Here is a 13081-nt window from a genome sequence, read left to right on the forward strand (position 1 = left end):
AAGACAACAACCATCTGCACGAACAGTTCGACGACGTTTGCAGCACCATGTACTGTCAGCTCGTAGACCATGGCTACGGTTACCCTTGACGCTGCATCACAGACAGGAGCGCCTACGATGGTGTACTCAATGACGAACGTGGGTGCGTGAATGGCAAAACGTCAGTATTTCGTGTGAATCCAGGTCCTGTTTACAGCATCATGATGGTGGCATCCGAGTTTGGTGACATCACTGTGAACGCACAGTGCAAGCGTGTATTGGTCATCGCCATACTGGCGTATCATCCAGCGTGATGGTGTGTGGTGCGATTGGCTACACGTCTCGTCTCCTCTTGTTCGCACTGACCGCACATTGAACAGTGTGCTTTACATTTCCAATGTGTTACGACCCGTGGCTCTACCCTTTATTTGATCGCTGCGAAAACCTACAACTCAGCAGGATAATGAACGACCGCATGTGGCTGGTCCTGTACGGGACTATCTGGATACAGAAAATGTTCGACTGCTGCCTGGCTAGCACATTCTCCAGATCCCCCACCAACTGAAAACATCTGATCAATGGTGGCCGAGCAACTGGCTCGTCACAATACGCCAGTCACTACTCTTGTTGTTGAACTGTGGTATCGTGTTGAAATTGCATGGACAGCTGTACCTGTACACACCATCCCAGCTCTGTTTGGCTCAAATGGTTCAAATGGCTCTGAGCACTATGGGACTCAACTGCTGAGGTCATTAGTCCCCTAGAACTTAGAACTAGTTAAACCTAACTAAGCTAAGGACATCACAAACATCCATGCCCGAGGCAGGATTCGAACCTGCGACCGTAGCGGTCTTGCGGTTCCAGACTGCAGCGCCTTTAACCGCACGGCCGCTTCGGCCGGCTCCAGCTCTGTTTGCCTTAATGCCTAGGCGTATGAAGGTCGTTATTACTGCCAGAGGTGGTTGTTCTGGGTACTGATTGCTCAGGATCTATGCACCCAAATTGCTTAAAAATGTAATCACATGTCCGTTCTAATCACATGTCCGTTCTAGTATAATATATTTGTCCAATGAATACTCGTTTATCATCTGCATTTCTTCTTGGTGTAGCAATTTTAATGGTTAGTAGTGCATTAAGGTTTCAGAAAAATTTTCATATTTGAGATTGGTTCCTTTACGGAACATATACGAGGGCTACTCGGAAAGTAAGATGCGATTGGTCACGAAATGGATATAACAGTGAAAATTCGATGATGCTTTGATAGTAACCCAACTGATTGCGTCACGTCGCACTTTCCGGTTCTGAGTGCACAGTGAACCTATAAAGGTGCCTGGAAAACAGCATCTTCGCCAAGAAGGAATGTCTGTGAGGAGGGAGTTCGCCAGATTTCATGCAGCCAACACAATGTGACTGTCACGTATTTGTTTCTTCGTGCCAATCTTCGGCCGGACATGTCGGGTGCGATACGGACATTCCTGCAGCGTTTTCGGCAGGAAACGTTTGATCACTCACTTTACAGCCCGGATTTTTCCCACTACGATTTTCATCCCTGCTCTCTTGAACGGCTGGTTTTGGTGACAACATTTTTGCGCAGACAACAAGCTGCAGATCAGAGTGAAGAACCGACAAAAATCGCAGGCGGTTGATTTTTGTCACAAGGGTATTCTAAAGTTGGTGCAACGTCTGGAACCGAGCGTGGGGTGTCGATTCCGCAGCAGACGGCGTGGACCTCGATTACCGTTTGAGGTCTCTGCAGCCGTCGCGCCGTAAGCCGTGGCTGTCGGCGTTCCTGGCCCGTGTATTACGTGAGGCTGCCACGGTGGAACACGTGGTCCCAGCAGCGAATAGCGACTTACCCTATCTTGTATTTAAGCGCCTGTCTGTAGCTCAGCAAAGCACTCTGATATTCGCGTGAGTCTATCGACATCTCGCCTACAGACAGGGTGTTTACTCTGTTTCCGTGTACGAATGGACGTTGTGGATTCGCTAGGGCTGGACGGAGTGGCCGTGCGGTTCTAGGCGCTACAGTCTGGAGCCGAGCGACCACTACGGTCGCAGGTTCGAATCTTACCTCCCTGCCTCGGGCATGGATGTGTCTGATGTCCTTAGGTTACTTACGTTTAATTAGTTCTAGGCGACTGATGACCTCAGAAGTTAAGTCGCATAGTGCTCAGAGCCATTTGAACCATTTGATTCGTTAGGTTGTCGCTTGTGACCCCGTTACTTCTTGCGTGTTGTTGTTCGTAAGGTCTTGCTCGGTCGTCCGTCGTTGTTTTTGTCCGTCCTTTCCCGTTCGTCTCTTTGTTCGCCAGCAGTTCCCGGGGGGCTCCTACGCGCTTCATTCTCGCCAACCCCCCGACCGTCCCGATCACGGTTAAAACACAATGCTACGACAAATGTCTCAGTCTGAGCTGCGACTATTAAGGGAAGTAGCTGGAAGGTGTAAGTAATTAAGTGTTGGAACTAAAATACTTTTAATGTTCACTGTGGTTTCAATATCGCGACCGACTGGAACTTACTTTCAGAATAGCCCTCGTAGTACGTGGAAACTCACACTTTTTTCTTATCGTATACACATTCACATATTGTCATTTCAGTTTCAAATGTGTAGCTAGTGAGATGCAAGTCTCTCACAACACTTTCTTTCGTAACTCGGGGTCTCGTATGTTATAAGCTCAATAATCTTCATCAGACAGCTGTCCCAATCATACGCCCCACAAATTTTGTGTGCATTTGTCTGCCATTACTTTGTTCTAGGAAGAGCATTAGGTGACTATCTGTTAATGTTCTCTAGCTTGTGAAAATTTTTCAACAAAAGTGATGGCGTGCATTCCAGCTTAGTGAAAATCTTGTTGAAATGAGGTATGAGAAACGATCAAGTGGCACATTCTATGAATATATGATTTTCACTATTGGTAACAACAGGTCAACAAAAAGTGATAATGTAACGTTCATTGCCTTGTTGAAATGCATGTCTTGTATTCCCAATAATTAAACATCGATCTGCTTATGACCTTACTAATCAAATTTGTTTTGGTAAATATACTGGAGGTATACAGGTCTTAATATTGGACAGAGAAGCGGAGGAATTGATATAGAGCGATTGCATAAGAAATAATCTTACATTTGAAGTAAGATATTAATGTCGAGATATAAAATAGCACACAATTAGGACATTTTCATCCTTAAACCATGGCGACTAGGAACGTAACAAAATAATTTTGGAATGGTTGACAACTGCACAAGGTCAAAGATTCCAATGCGACAAATGTAGTATCATTTGCGTTATAGACTATTACGATATCAAACTGCTGCTTGCTATTTTCTGTTTGTACCCGTTCGTAGTTTACCCAGCTGGATGAGTGGTCAGCTCGTCTGACTGCCAAGCAACATGAGTGGGTTCGATTTCCAGTCTGTTCAGAGATATTCTGTGCTTGGGGGCTGGATGTTGTGCTAATTATCATTTTATCCTCATCGACATGCATGTCGCCCAATGTGGCCGAACTTCGCCAGGTGGGGACACCTGGCCCTCAATTCCATAAGCTCTTCATAACACCTTCTTGCCGATATTTGGAAGAGTTTTTATTGCCAGCTGACCATGTAGCTCAAAGAATTAAGAAGAATGTTTGCTTGATGATAATTTTCCGCTGACACTTAAGATGACAGCGGACAGTGGCCCTTGCCACTGAGAGTGATAGTGATTCTTAAGGATGGACGAGCTCTTACACGATGACGTTAAGTTATGGAGGACAGCAAGTACACTGATGCCATGACAACCGAAACACAAATGAGGCTCGCGAAATGTTGTACACTTAATTAGTCCTCTGGCACCTGCTACTGCTGTTATCCTGCCTGCCACTGAGTCGATGTGCTCATCGATGACAGATGCGGTTTAGTCATTCTATGCTGGATCACCTCTGTGCTGGAGTTCATCAGTCTTAGTGGCTCGGCAACGCGAGAGCAGATGTTCGCAGTGGATGAGAAATCTGTGGAACAAGCTGGCCGCAACAAAAGTGGAACATGCCCTCCATCGAAGTAGGTCAGGACTGTATGAACAGCGAAGTTTACCGAGATTTCCTAAAATCACTCCAGGAAAATGCCGGGATGGTTCCTTTGATAGGGCACTGCCGATTTCCTTCGTCAACCCATGAGTCATTTCTAATGAATTAGATGTTAATGAGACATCAATCCCTTGTCTTTCTTTCATTTTCTGAAAGAGAATGTTGAAGTCTTGCGTTGCTTTAGGTAACGACATGCTGACGTCGAAGATAAGGCAATAACCACTGTCAAGATTACCGACTACGTAAAAAAGAGGTGATTATGTTGTGTACCCAAGACAATGCAATACAATCACGCCACGTACTGGACGCTTATCGCTATGGTGAAGGCCAACTGATATAGTTCATCTTCCTCGTATTTGGCACAATTTATGCTTAATGATGCTACATGCAAAATTGGGACACATCAAAATCGCCGACGTAAACGATCTTCTGTATTCAGCGTTGATATTCCAGACGAAACTTCAGAGTCCGTATGTATCGAATGGAATGTTACTTATCCCTTCTGCCTTTTTTAATCTTAAGTCCTCCAAAGCTCTCTTAAATTCTTATTCTAAACTGGATCCCGTATCTCTTCTAAATCTACCCCTATTTCTTCTTATATCACTTCAGACAAATCTTCCCCCTCAATGTACTGTTTCCACATATCCGCTCTCTCTTCTGCATTTATTAGTGAAATTCCATTGCGTTTAATGTCACTAAAGATTTTACTGACTTTTCTGTATGCTGAGTCAGTACTTCCAACAACCATTCCTTTTTCTCTTTCTTCACATTTTTCATGCAGCCATTTCGTCCTAGCTTCCATCCAGTTCGTATTTAATCATTCCTCAGCGAAGTGTATGTTTGTATACCTTAATTTCCCTGAACATTTATATACTTCCTTCCTCCATCAATCAGCTGATGTATTTCTTCTATTAACCATGGTTTCTTCGCAGTTACCTTCATTATATCCATGTTTTACTCTCCCACTTCTATGATTGCCCTTCTTAGAGATGTCCTTTCCTCTTTAACTCTACTGCCTACTGAGCTACTCCTTACTGCCATACCTATAGCGTTAGGAAACTTCAGGCGTACCTCGTCATGCCTTAGTATTTCTGCATCCCACTTCTATGGGTATTGATGCTGCCTGTCTAATCTCTTGAACTTCAGTCTACTTTCCATCACTACTACATTGTGATATGAGTCTATATTTACTCCAGGGTACACCTTATAATCCAGTATCTGATTTCGAAACCTGTGTCTGACCATGATGTAATCTAACTGAAATCTTCCCATATCACTCGGTCTTTTCCATGTATACCGCCTCCTCTAGAGACTTCTGAATAAGGTATTCTCTATAACTCGCTAAAATTTATAACGGAAATTAATTCGTCTTTCTCTTCAATCATTCTTTGTCCCTAGCCCACATTCTCTAGCAACCTTTTCTTCTACTCCTTCCCTTACAACTGCACTCGACCCACAACAAGAGTATTAGATCTTTATCTCCTTTTACAAACTGTATTACCGTTTCAATAACCTCTTATACTTTCTCTCTCTCTTCATCTCCAGCTTGCGTCTTCGGCCTATATACACTCCTGGAAATGGAAAAAAGAACACATTGACACCGGTGTGTCAGACCCACCATACTTGATCCGGACACTGCGAGAGGGCTGTACAAGCAATGATCACACGCACGGCACAGCGGACACACCAGGAACCGCGGTGTTGGCCGTCGAATGGCGCTAGATGCGCAGCATTTGTGCACCGCCGCCGTCAGTGTCAGCCAGTTTGCCGTGGCATACGGAGCTCCATCGCAGTCTTTAACACTGGTAGCCTGCCGCGACAGCGTGGACGTGAACCGTATGTGCAGTTGACGGACTTTGAGCGAGGGCGTATAGTGGGCATGCGGGAGGCCGGGTGGACGTACCGCCGAATTGCTCAACACGTGGGGCGTGAGGTCTCCACAGTACATCGATGTTGTCGCCAGTGGTCGGCGGAAGGTGCACGTGCCCGTCGACCTGGGACCGGACCGCAGCGACGCACGGATGCACGCCAAGACCGTAGGATCCTACGCAGTGCCGTAGGGGACCGCACCGCCACTTCTCAGCAAATTAGGGACACTGTTGCTCCTGGGGTATCGGCGAGGACCATTCGCAACCGTCTCCATGAAGCTGGGCTACGGTCCCGCACACCGTTAGGCCGTCTTCCGCTCACGCCCCAACATCGTGCAGCCCGCCTCCAGTGGTGTCGCGACAGGCGTGAATGGAGGGACGAATGGAGACGTGTCGTCTTCAGCGATGAGAGTCGCTTCTGCCTTGGTGCCAATGATGGTTGTATGTGTGTTTGGCGCCGTGCAGGTGAGCGCCACAATCAGGATTGCATACGACCGAGGCACACAGGGCCAACACCCGGCATCATGGTGTGGGGAGCGATCTCCTACACTGGCCGTACACCACTGGTGATCGTCGAGGGGACACTGAATAGTGCACGGTACATCCAAACCGTCATCGAACCCAGCGTTCTACCATTCCTAGACCAGCAAGGGAACTTGCTGTTCCAACAGGACAATGCTCGTCCGCATGTATCCCATGCCACCCAACGTGCTCTAGAAGGTGTAAATCAACTACCCTGGCCAGCAAGATCTCCGGATCTATCCCCCATTGAGCATGTTTGGGACTGGATGAAGCGTCGTCTCACGCGGTCTGCACGTCCAGCACGAACGCTGGTCCAACTGAGGCGCCAGGTGGAAATGGCATGGCAAGCCGTTCCACAGGACTACATCCAGCATCTCTACGATCGTCTCCATGGGAGAATAGCAGCCTGCATTGCTGCGAAAGGTGGATATACACTGTACTAGTGCCGACATTGTGCATCCTCTGTTGCCTGTGTCTATGTGCCTGTGGTTCTGTCAGTGTGATCATGTGATGTATCTGACCCCAGGAATGTGTCAATAAAGTTTCCCCTTCCTGGGACAATGAATTCACTGTGTTCTTATTTCAATTTCCAGGAGTGTATCAGAACTGCCGTTTCCGGTGTTGGTTTGGTGCTTTTTCTGTTAAGAACAACCCTGTCACTGAACTTTAAACGTGGTGCTGTGTTGTCCACAGTAACACACTGTCAGCTCTACCTTCCTATTCACAACCAACCCTACTCCAGTTATATCAGTTTCTGCTGCTCTTGATGTTGACCTATACTGATATAACCAAAAATGCTTGTCTTTTTTCCATTTCGCTTCACTGACTCCTACTATATCTAGATTGAGCCTTCGCATTTCCCTTTTCAGACTTTCCTTTTTCCCTACCACGTTCAAGCTTCTAGCATTCAGTGCCCCGTCTCATAGAAAGTTACCCTTTCGTTGATTATTCAGTCTTTTTCTCATGGTCATCTCCCTCTTGGCAGCCCCTCCCGGAGGTACGAATGGGTGAATAATCCGGAATCTTTTGTCAATGGATAGATCATCATGACACTTTTTCAATTACAGGCCACATGCCCTGTGGACACGCGTTATGTGTCTTTAATGCAGTGGTTTCCAGTACTTTTCGCACCCGCATGCCGTTGATCATTGCTGATTCTTCATCCTTTAGAGGCACTTTTCCACCTCTACGACAAGAGACAGCCCTGAGCCTCAGTCCATTCCCCTACCCTCTTTGACAAGGCCGTTGGTAGAATGGGGGTGCCTTCTTATGCCGGAAGTCTTCAGCCGCCAATGCTAATTATTAATCAGAGTTTAAGCGGTGACGGGTTTCGAATGCGGAACCGAAGACGTTTTGACTACTAAACAAAGACGCTACCCCTAGATCGCGGGTGTGTACCATAGTGTTTAAATCATGGTTGCTGTGAGTCAACTGGAACTTGCAGTCGGCGTTAAATGTCAGCTGTATTGCATTTTACTAGTCGATAATGTGGCTGTTATCGATGCGGTGGAAGACGCACTGCAGACAGCTATCAGCGTCTCGTGACACCTATAAAGCGAAGGACACGTGTGTTGCAGATGGTTGGCCATTCCTCCTGGTAGACCGTAGATCGTTCGTGCCGGGCTATGTCGTCTCGATAGAAAGTGGTTTTTTGTTGTTTTTTTCGTGTTGTCAACAGCGTTCCACCAACAAGAACTCTTTGTGATTTCCATAGTTATGTACCTGGCTCTCATCCTTCTCCAGTCAATCCATTTATTGTTTCCCACATTTGATTTTAAGCACTTCCTCACGACGAACACATTCGGACTTGATTTTGGATAGAATTCCGTCATAGCGTGTCGTGTGCGCGTGACGTCTTTGGTATTCTACAGTGTGGTCCTGTTAACATTTTCCCACTTCCCCTTGGAATTCGAATGCAATATTTCGAATTCTGAAATAGAGTAAACAGCTATAACAACTGACAGTTGTCTTCAGTAATCGGTTCTTAGCATTCTTCTGTCAACATTTCAGTTTACGTCACCAGTGAAATTAGACCTCGCTCTGTGCGGTAGGCAAAATGACTTTCCCGACATAAGAAAGAATTGCAACTGTGGAAGCATATGTGAAAATAGATTCGATTAAGAAAACTCGCGAAATTTTCGGGTTCAGGTATCTCCAGAAGTTACTGCAGACATTCGACGAAGAAATTTTTAGAACCCGAGAGGTCCACACGTATAATGTGTGACGGTTGTGCAGCAGTTAAGACAGGATGAGAGTCACAAACGTGTACCTCAAGTGGCTTCTGAATACATCAACGACGGTTTCTTATACACTTCTCGTTATATCAGGAGAGATGTAGCATAGTTCCACTATTCCGATCATGTGAATTCGCAGAACACAATATCCTGGGCAACAGTGAACGCTCACATTGTGTGTGAACAGCCACTCCGTGATGAAAAAATCGGCATTGGTGTAAGAAGAGCGTAATTGTAGAGATATTTTTTGGCACTGCCTTCTACACTGCTGTATATAGGGAAATTTTTGGTACTTTTGTGCTCAATTCACTGAATATGAAAGACAATAACGCTTTATTAACGAAGGAACTAGCTGCAAACATTTATGGCAAGCATGTTTGCAGGATATGACAACATGTAGTTTTTTTCCTTCCTATTGAGACATTTAAAGGGCAGAGTCTATGAATCAAATCAAGACATAATACAGGAACTATAAGACATCACCCATGAAATTGGCGCCATCGATATCAGATCTTTACACCAGGTGTACCGGAATATGCTTAGACGCACAGCTATGTACTGAAGTTGCAGGTGGTCTCTTTCAACACCTTCTACGAAGGCTATTCGGAAAGTAAAGAACGATAGGTCGCGAAATGGAAACCACAGTGAAATTCTAAACTGTTTTATTGGCATCAGTTGGCTATAACTTCCAGCTGCTTATCTCCATAGTCGCCGATCCGACTTACACCTTTGTCGTAGCATTGTACCTATTTTCCAATACCCTCCCTATAGAATGCAGCCGCCAGTGCTTTCCGCCAATTCTCTACACTGGCCTACAGTTCTTTGTCTGTGCAAAAATGTGGTTTCATAGCCAGCAGAGATGAAACTCAGAGGGAGAAAATCGTGGGTAATCAAACATTTCCAGTTGAAAACGATGCAGGAGAATCTTCATTGCCCCTGCAGAATGCGGCTGAGAATTTTCTGGAAGAAGAAAACGCATGACAGTTATGTAATATTGGCTGCATAGTTTCAGGCGAGATTTCTCACCAGGGTCTCTTACTTGGCAGGAAACACTATTGTCCTAGGTACCTTTATGTGCTCCCTGAGCTCTCAGAACCAAAAGACAACAACGTAACGCGATCGATGGGCATATTAGAGACACTGCCCAACACAACTATGCAGCACTTCATCAGATTTTCACTGTGGTTTCCATTTTGCGACCGATCGTTACTTACTTTCCCTCGTATAAATGTACTCCTCAATGTAATTTTTACTGTAAATAAATGGTAAGCTCATTTCATCTCTTCTTTTCTGTGATTTCACTGCATTTCCTTTATACTCACATGGGATACTTCTACATGCGCCATCCTGCAGTATCGATTGTATCTACCGTGTGCTTTTCTCATGAGAGAGAGAAGAGGGCGTCTGTCTGGAAGAGGATGTGGTTATCAGCGACAAAACCAGACATACGGCCGTGCTCGTTTACCTATGTTTAATGGACTTCTTGGAAACAGTGGGCAGCTGGATGTTCACATTTACCAGGGAAGTGCGAACGCTCTGATTGGTCGAACCTAATTCCTGCCATCTCGGCAGTACTGAGTTTAACTGTGAGGTACTCGGCCACTGAAGGAAGCTAGCTAGATAGGAGAACCATTACCATTACCATTGGTAACAGCCATAAATTTTGTTCTTAGGCTATGCGTGAGTAATTGCGCCTTGGTTCCCTTCGCACCTACTAGTTTCATCTACATCTACATCTGCATCTACATTTATACTCCGCAAGCCACCCAACGGTGTGTGGCGGAGGGCATTTTACGTGCCACTGTCATTACCTCCCTTTCCTGTTCCAGTCGCGTATGGTTTGCGGGAAGAACGACTGTCTGAAAGCCTCTGTGCGCGCTCTAATCTCTCTAATTTTACATTCGTGATCTCCTCGGGAGGTATAAGTAGGGGGAAGCAATATATTCGATACCTCATCCAGAAACGCACCGTCTCGAAACCTGGCGAGCAATCTACACCGCGATGCAGAGCGCCTCTCTTGCAGAGTCTGCCACTTGAGTTTATTAAACATCTCCGTAACGCTATCACGGTTACCAAATAACCCTGTGACGAAACGCGCCGCTCTTCTTAGGATCTTCTCTATCTCCTCCGTCAAACCGATCTGGTACGGATCCCACACTGATGAGCAATACTCAAGTATAGGTCGAACGAGTGTTTTGTAAGCCACCTCCTTTGTTGATGGACTACATTTTCTAAGCACTCTCCCAATGAATCTCAACCTGGTACCCGCCTTACCAACAATTAATTTTATATGATCATTCCACTTCAAATCGTTCCGCACGCATACTCCCAGATATTTTACAGAAGTAACTGCTACCAGTGTTTGTTCCGCTATCATATAATCATACAATAAAGGATCCTTCTTTCTATGTATTCGCAATACATTACATTTGTCTATGTTAAGGGACAGTTGCCACTCCCTGCACCAAGTGCCTATCCGCTGCTGATCTTCCTGCATTTCGCTACAATTTTCTAATGCTGCAACTTCTCTGTATACTACAGCATCATCCGCGAAAAGCCACATGGAACTTCCGACACTATCTACTAGGTCATTTATATATATTGTGAAAAGCAATGGTCCCAAAACACTCCCCTGTGGCACTGCAGAGGTTACTTTAACGTCTGTAGACGTCTCTCCATTGATAACAACATGTTGTGTTCTGTTTGCTAAAAACTCTTCAATCCAGCCACACAGCTGGTCTGATATTCCTTAGGCTCTTACTTTGTTTATCAGGCGACAGTGCGGAACTGTATCGAACGCCTTCCGGAAGTCAAGAAAAATAGCATCTACCTGGGAGCCTGTATCTAATATTTTCTGGGTCTCATGAACAAATAAAGCGAGTTGGGTCTCACACGATCGCTGTTTCCGGAATCCATGTTGATTCCTACATAGTAGATTCTGGGTTTCCAGAAACGACATGATACTCGAGCAAAAAACATGTTCTAAAATTCTACAACAGATCGACGTCAGTGATATAGGTCTATAGTTTTGCGCAACTGCTCGACGACCCTTCTTGAAGACTGGGACTACCTGTGCTCTTTTCCAATCATTTGGAACCCTCCGTTCCTCTAGAGACTTGCGGTACACGGCTGTTAGAAGGGGGGCAAGTTCTTTCGCGTACTCTGTGTAGAATCGAATTGGTATCCCGTCAGGTCCAGTGGACTTTCCTCTATTGGGTGATTCCAGGTGCTTTTCTATTCCTTGGACACTTATTTCGATGTCAGCCATTTTTTCGTTTGTGCGAGGATTTAGAGAAGGAATTGCAGTGCGGTCTTCCTCTGTGAAACAGCTTTGGAAAAAGGTGTCTAGTATTTTAGCTTTACGCGTGTCATCCTCTGTTTCAATGCCATCATCATCCCGGAGTGTCTGGATATGCTGTTTCGAGCCACTTACTGATTTAACGTAAGACCAGAGCTTCCTAGGATTTTCTGTCAAGTCGGTACATAGAATTTTACTTTCGAATTCACTGAACGCTTCACGCATAGCCCTCCTTACGCTAACTTTGACATCGTTTAGCTTCTGTTTGTCTGAGAGGTTTTGGCTGCGTTTAAACTTGGAGTGAAGCTCTCTTTGCTTTCGCAGTAGTTTCCTAACTTTGTTGTTGTACCACGGTGGGTTTTTCCCGTCCCTCACAGTTTTACTCGGCACGTACCTGTCTAAAACGCATTTTACGATTGCCTTGAACTTTTTCCATAAACACTCAACATTGTCAGTGTCGGAACAGAAATTTTCGTTTCGATCTGTTAGGTAGTCTGAAATCTGCCTTCTATTACTCTTGCTAAACAGGTAAACCTTCCTCCCTTTCTTTATATTCCTATTAACTTCCATATTCAGGGATGCTGCAACGGCCTTATGATCACTGATTCCCTGTTCTGCACTTAACGAGTCGAAAAGTTCGGGTCTGTTTGTTATCAGTAGGTCCCAGATGTTATCTCCACGAGTCGGTTCTCTGTTTAATTGCTCGAGGTAATTTTCGGATAGTGCACTCAGTATAATGTCACTCGATGCTCTGTCCCTACCACCCGTCCTAAACATCTGAGTGTCCCAGTCTATATCTGGTAAATTGAAATCTCCATCTAAGACTATAACATGCTGAGAAAATTTATATGAAATGTATTCCAAATTTTCTCTCAGTTGTTCTGCCACTAATGCTGCTGAGTCGGGAGGTCGGTAAAAGGAGCAAATTATTAACCTAGCTCGGTTGTTGAGTGTAGCCTCCACCCATAATAATTCACAGGAACTATCCACTTCTACTTCACTACAGGATAAACTACTACTAACAGCGACGAACACTCCACCACCGGTTGCATGCAATCTATCCTTTCTAAACACCGTCTGTACCTTTGTAAAAATTTCGGCAGAATTTATCTCTGGCTT

The sequence above is a fragment of the Schistocerca serialis genome, chromosome 6 (genome assembly GCF_023864345.2).
Source record: "Schistocerca serialis cubense isolate TAMUIC-IGC-003099 chromosome 6, iqSchSeri2.2, whole genome shotgun sequence".
NCBI lineage: Eukaryota > Metazoa > Arthropoda > Insecta > Orthoptera > Acrididae > Schistocerca > Schistocerca serialis.